This window comes from Cygnus olor, chromosome 1 (assembly GCF_009769625.2).
Source record: "Cygnus olor isolate bCygOlo1 chromosome 1, bCygOlo1.pri.v2, whole genome shotgun sequence".
NCBI classification, from domain to species: domain Eukaryota; kingdom Metazoa; phylum Chordata; class Aves; order Anseriformes; family Anatidae; genus Cygnus; species Cygnus olor.
In genome coordinates, this window is record NC_049169.1 from 203,524,176 (window position 1) to 203,534,294 (window position 10,119).

Genomic DNA, 10,119 nt, shown 5'->3' on the forward strand with positions numbered 1-10,119 from the left:
ATTTTCTTTTTTCTGTTTGCCAGAACTTTGTGTCCTGCAGAAAACGTTTAGGCTTTGGAGTGTAACACATTTTAGTCAATAAAGCAATGCATCAACATGTGGGGAAAAAAAGACATTTTAAAAAGGGTTTTGTACTATGTTTCCTAGCCAAGGTATTTAATTTGTCAGCAAACCTAATTAATGGACAAGGCAGATGCTGGAAATCATGGCAACGCATTAATTTAACACATCTATATCTTTGATGTATAATGCATATCCTTGAGACCAAAGTAGGTACAATTCAGTGAAGCATTTTATTTTGAAATACTAGAGCACTGAGCTTTTAAGCTCAAGAAAATGCATCAGATCTCCTTGATTCTTTTAATAAGTTCATGTGTGAATAAATCAAAATAGGCATGTCCAGCTAGATAGTTTGGTCTTCCAAGTAGAGATTGATGAGAATGCAACCATGGATATGGGGTACATGTTAGATAAGCACCCAAAAAAGAATGGATTCTTAGTTGATTGTTCCTCTGTCATCTGAAAAGCATGGAAAGCTTGCTAGGTTATTCTAGTTGTATTGGTGTAGAAGGTGGACATTGCATCAAGCCCATTTCTAGTCCTGAATGAAATCACAGTGTACAGAAGACTAAAAACGAAAACTTTACGCTCTAAGGACAATCAGCAAAAATTCAGGTATTGTGATATTTACTGGCAGTCCTGTGAAACTTATATCAAGCCTCAAAGGATTCCATTTGATGTTGTAAGTCTCTCTCTCTCTCTCTCTCCCCCCCTCTCTTTGTGAGTTCCTGACACGTTATGTTATCTTATGTTATCTACAGACAAGTTGTTTGTGGTCATTGCTGTTTTTTCATTTTGTATATGATCTTACTCTCATTCCTAGAATTGCTTTTGTCTTTTCCTTTTATTTTTAGGTAGAGTTAAAAAATAATATTTTTCACTACAAATACAGAAAATACAGTTCATCTTTTAAAGTTCATACTTATAAAATGGACTTGCTACATATATATTGACATTCCAACTTGCTATTTTTAAACTTCATTTGTGTATCTACTACTGTCCATGTGTAGAGAACAGAAGTTTCTACACTGGAGTAGTAGAACGTGTTTAGGAAAAATAATGTTTATATGCCTATTAAGTTCTATCCATTCACTTTTTTTCCCCACTGCTAAGTGTTTTTAGTGATATAGCATTTATTTTCTCTTTGTTGACATGTTCATTCAGCAGCACCTTAGGTAGAGTGATGGGTGAGCATATGTATTAAATATTTTTCTCCAGATAAACTTATCCTGAAAAAAGCTAATTCTACCAGTTGTGTTCCCTTACACTCCATTAGTATAGTATATTAATTTTGCATTGATAGGGAGTGCATGTTTGAATGTTTGAAAGTGATTCAGTAGAATTCTTGGTAAAAGTAATTCAAATAGGTAGTATTTTGTGTAGTTTCTTCTTTTCTGACGCGTAATATTTTCAGCATCTATCCAAAAAGTTTTGTTCAATTCTGGTTTACAGAACTACATCCACTATTTAAAGTCAGGTCAACATGACCTGCTAAAGTGTGAACAACTCCATACTTGAACTGAGTGTAAAGCTTATGTCAGTTCTTTCTTGCCACTGATTTAATTCCTATGTTAATGGCAAAAAAGAAAAAAAAATCTGTGCTTCCTTTACCCGCGCTACCTGGTCTTTACAGTCATCTATATTACTAGTTCAATAAAAATAGTGTCTGTGATTTGAGAGGGCCACATGGGGCATATCCTGACTGAGGTAAATGTCCTCATATGAGAGCACCTAAGAGTCCTAATCTTCTGATAATTGTGTCTGAGACCTTGCTGACAGGTGCCACAATCCCCTTCTGACCTGCGTTCCTAGCTTGCTTTCCGTGCAGTCCCATCTGAGAGAGGAGGCAGCTTATGCTTAGATCTAGTCCTGCTGTGGGGTTTGGATGCAACAGGGGCTTTCTCTGGACTCATACAAGTGCAATCATTACCAGACCTACCATTAACATAACCATAGTGCAAAGCTTCTTTAACAGACTTTATGGCACTCACAAGCAATTCAAAAGACTAGATTCACTCACTACTATGGGTTCCTGTTATTTCTTCTTATGTTGCCTTTTGCAAGAGATTCACCTCAGTGTGAAAGCAGCTCTTAGGACTATGCTTGAAGTTCCTTTTAGCACTTTATGAGGTCTTCTCCAACAGGAGGAGGAATAAAGATCTGGCAGATAACTGTCTTTCCCTGGTCACATCTGCTCCTTGCTGAATGACACCTGCTACTTAGTTCAAACCACCCACTTGTGGGTGCCAGCCAAAATGTGATATTTGATGTCTTGTAGCATTACACTAAGTGAACCTACAGATTCTGCCTTTGTGTCTGGTATTCAGTGTCACAGAAACTACAGGTGAAACTACAGCTCAAAAGCTCCAGGAGTTAGAAAAGTCACATTCCCCACCTGGATCACAGCAACTGCAGCATGAACTTTTCTAATGTCTCTTTCTCAGGGAGAATAGTTTGCCCTGACACAAATCATTCTGAATGCACAAGTCCCTGAATATTTGAAAGATACTTAGAGTTTCACATGCTAACTAAGAAATTATTTTTCTGAGGCTGAGTATAATGACATACGGAAGGCTGGTGGCAGAGTGTCCAGATTCTTTGAGGGGAATGACCTTGAAATTGATCAAAGTCCAATGAGTTATTAAAAATTGAGGAAAAATTGGTAGAGTGGGAGAAAATATGACTGGTACTCAAGGTACCTGAATTATAAATGCATCTTATTGACTCAATCCAATTCCCAAAAGAACATGAGACTGCTAAAAATCTGCCTCTTCTTTAAAAAATTTTTAGACTATGGTTGCACTTTGAAGTTTCTCCATATTTCAAGACCTATGGATGATGGTCTCAGTCCTCAGTGGCACCCTTCTGCTCAGCCAGCCTCTGATTAGCTGAAGTTGTGAGTGTGTCAAATCACTGCAGTTTCTTATTTATTTCCAGGCCCAGGGTGCCAGGGATTTAGCAGATTAGATTAGGGATTTAGATCTGCTACGTTTCCCCCATGTGGTGCAACTCAATCACTCTTACATTACGCCTCATGGGAGTTTTCCTACACTTCCTTTTTCTATATACTCAGTGCTGCAAGCCTGCTGGAGTGGCGGCCAAAAGGTATGAATCGCCTTTCTTGCATATGTGAGTCAACAACATTGCCTCCGAAGTCATTGCATTTCTCCAGCATAAATAAAAATTGAGTGAAAATGATACTGGGCCTGGTGAATTGCGCTGGCACTGAAGTACCCAAGTGGCAACTGAGTGGCCCAGTATATATTGATAGCACTACTGTGCATGGATATAAATAATAAATAATCCTCAGAGGCTGTAATGTGTCTGCGCCATGGTCACAATCTCTTAAGCTTCATAAAGCCATATTGAGACTGGAAGGACTAGTGGCCTTTTTGTCCTTCACTCTGAGTAGGCATGTCATGCAGGATATGTTGATTTATTTTAAATTATATGAAACAACGGAATAACCAGACACTGTATGTTATATATGTAATGAGCAGATTCTTGTTTTGCTGGCCCAGATATTATCTGAGAGATGAAAGGTTTGCCATAGCTTTCAGGGTTCTTTTCAGTCTTTGGTCAGCACCCTGCTAGTGCTCAGCCTCTCATTTTTTGGGGGGGGTGGGAGTAGGGAACAGGGTTTAGGTTGCAGAGTTCGGTATCGTTAGCATCTAACCGGCAATGTTTACATGCTTTTGTCATGGAAGTATCCATGTCCAGCACTGGTCAAAAGAGGCTTCAGCCTACAGGGAGACAAAATGTGTGCAAGATGGAGAGGCCTGCAGCTTCGCAGTCTGGGACATCCCTAAGTGCCTGTGGCCATGGGTGATCCGTGCTGGGGCAGTGACACCCTTGTGGGTCTGCAGCCACAGGTAAACCACGCTGGGGCAGGGACACACCTGAAGGATGTGGCTATGGGCAAAACTTGCCAGGGCAGAGATCCTGAGAAGCAGAATTGGAATAGGAAAACCATGAAGACACAAGGAAGAGTAGAAGAAAGCCTGGAAGAACCAGGGATCAGCAGAAGGAAACCATTACACGCATGACAGTGACCTCCTGCCTAACCCTTTGTCTCACCAAAAGGATTGGGATAGGCTGAGTGCAGCCCACAGCAAAAATGAGGAAAGCCAAGACTTGAAAGAGGAAGGATATGAGTTTGGTTTAAGTTGAATGTAAAGTGGGAGGAAAGGTGTTTACTTAAGTATTTTTTTTAATTATTTAGATTTTATTTTTCTCAATACCCAAATCAGTCTTTTTTTTTTTTTCTAAAAATAATTCAATTAAGTAAAACCTCCCTGAGATGAGACTGTTTTGTCTACTACAGTCACATAAGCAAAGTGAAATCTACGTATAGAAAACCAGTCATATCTGGCTATATTCAGACCTAGAGGAATTGCTGTTTCCTTATATGCCTTTGGTATATTGAAAAAAGAACTAATTACAGTTTTCAGCAGCAACACCTGAAAATGGATGGCATTTCATCATTTTGGGGATGCACAGGAAGGATGCCTCTGTAATGAGGACAGGAAGGTTGCATGGTGAGTGCCTTGCTAGAAGTTATGCACTATACTACATGCGAATATGTAATGGAAGAGGTGCTACGGACCATTAGTTACCTTCCCTCATGATAAATCTACCCTTGAAGCTAAATCCTAGTACTTTGCTTCTAGTCCTGAGGAAAGTCACAGACTTCAGGTGATTTTATGTTTTTTGGACCACATTTTTTTCTCCCAGCTCTTCTGCAAGGTAGGAAATTGCTACTTTTTCGTGCTCTGATGTGTACCATTGCAAGAGGCCAGGATGCTTTAGTTCTAGACTACAAATGAGCTATTACTAGAATCCCAGCCTGTGTTTTTCTGTGTTTATTCAAGCATATATCGCTGGTGTTTCTAGGCAAACAGTATGCATAGTGCTGTCTTTGAGCAGGCTCAGTTAGTGATAGAATTCCCCAGATGCTTCCAGTTCTGCCCTAGGGTTCTGTGCATTTCATTCAATCTCTTACTCACTTGTATATTCTTTACAACCATTGATTTCTGTACTTTTGCCTCCTTTAAATGACATTTTGTATAAGTAACAACAAAAGGAAAAACACGCTCAGTCTTGGAGATTCTTTAGAAGTGCATCCAGGCTGCTTTCCTCGAAAATCTCCTGTGAACTGTGTTTTCACATGAGATATCCAATAACCTCTGCTTTTAGCTTTGCTTGAAATGTTTTGCAAATGATTTGTCCTGCTTCAGTTCAGTATTGTGCTTCCTGCTTGTACTTATTTTCTTCAGATCATTTGCAGCGAAGGTGAATCACACAACATAGGACAAGCCAACAAGACTGGAGTGACTGTGTCAGACCCTATGACTTTCCTAAGGCAGTCCGCTGTTTAAGTGTACATATATACATTCCTCCGTGGTAAATCTGATGAAATCTCTATATGATCTGAATGCTGTGTGTCTGTATCATATGTTATATTTATTAACATATATATATCATTCATATTTCTCTGTATCATATGCACTATAGGATGATCTTCTGATTCTATGACTCCATCAAGGTTCCATTGATCATGGCAGTGGATTTGTCTTTTTTTTTTTTTTTTTTGTGAAAAGTTCTAATGTTCTTAATTTTTACCACAAGAAGAAAGAATAATACTCTTCTTCCAGGCACAGCTATGCTTTTATTTTATCTGGAGATTTAAAAGCAGACAATTCTTATTAAAGATACCCTTGCTTCAGCATATTTGGTTGAAATTCCTAATTCTATCAGCATGTTTAGGTAGTTTTGTAAATCAAATAAGAGTTCTATTAACAAATCTCATCAACTGTTCAGCGATGCAGATGCTGTTGAGCTGCTCTTCTTGATACCAGATAGTACAGATAACCAAGTGTATGGGAGACAATAGTCATTTGCAAAGCATGTTGATTTACTTGTGATCCACTCCCTAGAATTAATTAATTACAGAACCTATGCCTGGTCAGCATCATCTTGCCCTAATTCACTGCTGGCACTTGAGATCTTCAAAACCTAGTTATAATGATCAACTATCAGCAGGGAAGATGTTTCCTCTGTGTTCAGATAAATTGTCTGTTAATCACTGTTAATTATCTGTTATTCTTTACCATTGTGCTTCTAATACTTTGTATTATTTCAGGTATTTCTGGCCACATTTTCTGTATACATCCTCACTGTGGATCTGATGTTTTTTTTTTGTTTGTTTGTTTTTTGTACAGTGTTGATCTCTGGATACATTTTCCTCATGCCCAGTGAAGTTTCACTTCTTTATTTGTTGGATTAAGACTGGATTGCAATCCTTCAGTACTTTAATAAGACAAGTGGCTCTGTGAATTATTTTTCAGGGAGTTATGGAAGAATGCATCTGTCCTTTGCAAGGAGGCAGACTACCTGCACTGTATAATAGATGTGTTTCCTGGATAGTTCTGTCTAGAATTTCATTTCTGGGTGCTTTCAAACCCAACTGACTGGAGTTAAAACAATTCATAGATGAAGCGTATTTGTTTCTGGATTGGTCATGAATTTATTATGAAATTTGTTTGATAACTTCAGTTATCAGCTACCCACATTTTTTGATTCCACTGGACAGCTATAAGGACATTAAAAGTATTATTCTGGGACATCTACTTTAATAAACTAATCTGGGACAAATTAATTTAAGCAAAATTACTGACACTTTTTAATAGAAAGCACATAGTCTAGCATAATCTGGAGCAAAACATTTCTGACCGAGACAGCTTTAGAAGTCAGAAAAAAAGTCTCCAAAGCACCCTATTCAGGTGCTTGAAATTGAATAGTTAAAACATGTAATTTGCAGCCCAAGTTGTTCTTGTGTTAATTACCTCTGTAGACATAGCTGTAGATGTGCAGGAAGTTGCTCACTTCCAGTTGGTGGCTGGAAGCAAAGAAAGTGTCTTCCACAGTTCACACAGCAGACTACGTTACAGTCTATGAAATATATATGATATATATATTCTATTTCTAATACATAGACTATTTAACTCTCTTCTTCAGATTTATACTAGGCTTGATGTGTTAATAGGAATTATAATGAGTAGAGAGATTCAGAAATGTGCAGGAACAAATGGCAGTTACAGTAGGATTTTCATATATTCAGAAGAAAGTACTGTAAAATTAACTCTCCATTAAACTCTTGGCTAAATCCTTGAACAGCTGGGCTATCATAATTACTTAATTCAAATAAACATTTGTTACAAATATCTGTAATATTATGAACACAAATAAAGTATTTCCTAGCCACACAGTTTGAAAAGCTTTTATGTACAGCCTTATGTCAAGATGGAAACAGGGCCCTGCATTTTTAATAATGTCTAAGAAACAGAGGCAGTAAATTTTTAAAGTTGTTAGAAACTAACCAATGGATAAGAAAGAACACAACTGTTTTTCAGGTCATTCTATAAAGTGAAAAGTCCTAAGAGTTGTTTAGTGGAAGCTGGTTCTAGAAATCTAGCTGTAAATTCTAAGGAATAGGTTGTGAATTTTATGGTCAACACATATACATATATATATATATATATATATAAAATAAATAAATCTGCTTTTTCCTGCTCAGTGACATAGATAATTATAAAATATCATTCAGCAAGCTGCACACTTTTAATTGAATAAGAATGAGACACCTATCAGTTAGCTGTACTCTGGATGGTATGTTGTGGATATTACTAAAACAGGAAAAAACAGTAAAATGGGAAATAATGATAGTTTGCTTGGTCTGAGAGGATGTGCTGAGGAAGTATTTAGAAATTCATTGTAATTTTTCAAGGGAAGCTTAACTGCCAAAGTAAAAAGTATACAGAATACATGGTGGAGCATATTTAAGTATTAAAATAGCATTAATATTTATTAATGAAGTTCTGGTGAATGTTAGGAGAGAAAATAGCAAAGAGACACTTCTGTGGAGTTCATATTTTTATGGATTTCATATGATAGTGTCCAAAGGGCTCACAATCATTATACATTTATTCCAACATATATTTAAGATCAGACTTAACACATCTTTAAAGGTGATAATTGAGCACTAAAGAAATGAAGATCAGGAGTTTTAAACATAGTTAGATGGTAGTGTCTAAATACAAGCAATGAACTTGAACTCCCTGAACCCTTCAGCAAGATAATGGATAGAGTTATGGTTTCTCCTGTATTACCTTGGTGACCCAGGTAATCGGACACTTTTTCTTTTAGGCATTATCTATGTCAAAGAGGAAGCAAATGGGAAGCAAAAGTAGCTGTATGTAATTTTTCTACTTCTCCCAAACTTGTGTGTGGACTTAGAACCAATACAGTGCTACCTTAAATTAAGAGCAAACAAATGTGCCTCTCCCTCTTCCCCTAGTGCAGCAGGATACCTAGCTACCTGTATGCTATTAATTTCCTGAATTACAAAAGAAACCTTTACCTTACAGTGCAATTTGCATATTCATAAATTTTGAGTTGCCTGGAGAACAAGTTGATGATTTTGGACCTAAAGGCCTCTGAATCTGTGTTAACCATTTGAAAATCTTAATTAAGCTGGATGTTAATTGCAACACTAACTGCCATTTTGAGTATTCAGGTAAGTGTTTCATTTACTATTGAAAACTCAAGCATTTTTATTTTCTTTACCCTGTGATGAAAACAGCTGAAATCTCCTCAAAGACTTTGACCCAAGCACTTTCAATAGCATATAACACTTTCTTTGAGGAAATTTAGGAAATCATTTAAAAGTACACTATTTTTTTCTTGTCACTTTTGGTTTAGAACTGAATTTAAGAAGAAAAAGAAAAGTCAAGTAAATAAATGAATTGAAAACCAGGCAATGTATCAAGCATTTTAATAATAAAACCAAAACCAAACCAACCAAAAAAAAAAAACCTGCTGATTTTCCTCATAAATAACCCACATTATGGTTAGAGAATTAAACCAAACCAAAAAAAAAAAAAGAGCAAAATATAAAAATGTCTAGCAAGTTAGGGTCCAATTCAATCTAACTGCTGTATAAAACAGTTTTACATCAATTATTTAAACTAGATTGAATAAAGCTGATGCAATTTTCTAACGTAAGACTTCTTCATTGTAAGGGCTGATGCAAAAAGCTAAACATTTTTCTCAGAGCTTTATTTTCACAAAAATATAATGAATTATTAGTAAAGAACATTTTTTATGACTCATGCTATATCTAAAGGGAAGGCAATACAGAATCCTTCTTGTATTCTTTTATTCCTTCTTATATTCAACATATTGAATGCTGAAATAAACTAAAAGACAGTGAAATGAAACAGTCCTCTATTCCTGGAATAGCATGTTTTCTCATTTTAGATATTTTTTTAAATATTTCAATTCTCTCTTTGTTTTTATCTTCTGATCTTTGACCAGATCAAAGTGATCTTTTTCCCTCCCTAATTTCAATAGTTTATTTAACAAGGTGTTATATATTCTTGGATATCAAAGCTGGTTACACCATTCTTTTTTAGTTCACATTATACCATAATATCACCTGATTGTTCCTATTATTCCCCCATTGTTTTGCCAGGCACTGTATGTATTATAGCTAAACATATTCTTACCTGAAGATTTTCTAATCTCATAATGACAGTGCAACCGCTGTGCAGCTTGTCATGCTTCATATCCCCTTGGTTTATATGTCGGAACATAAGAGTTATAAAAGCTATGCTCTCTTAGCTCTTCCCCTGGGAAGGATGTAAATGTCTAGGATACACTTGCAAGTACCACTGAGCTAGTGAACAAGTGCAGTTTTCCTGGGCCAAAGAGTTCCCTGTTTGAGGTTGTCTGGAAATATGACTGCTTGTTGCTTTTTTTAATTGACTTAAGAACTTAGGAAGACGCACAAAAATGGTGTTACACTGATGTTTATCAGACTGTATTTGGACATATTCTAATTAATGTTAGAAGGGATTGCAAAGAATGTGACAGGCTGTGCTGCAGGATTGGTGTTATTTGCTGGAAACCAAGTTACACCTGAGTGCAGAGGCTGCATTTTCTCTCATCTATCTGTTTGAATTTTGTGCCCCTTCTTCTTAGCATCTGCTTCTGGTTTGA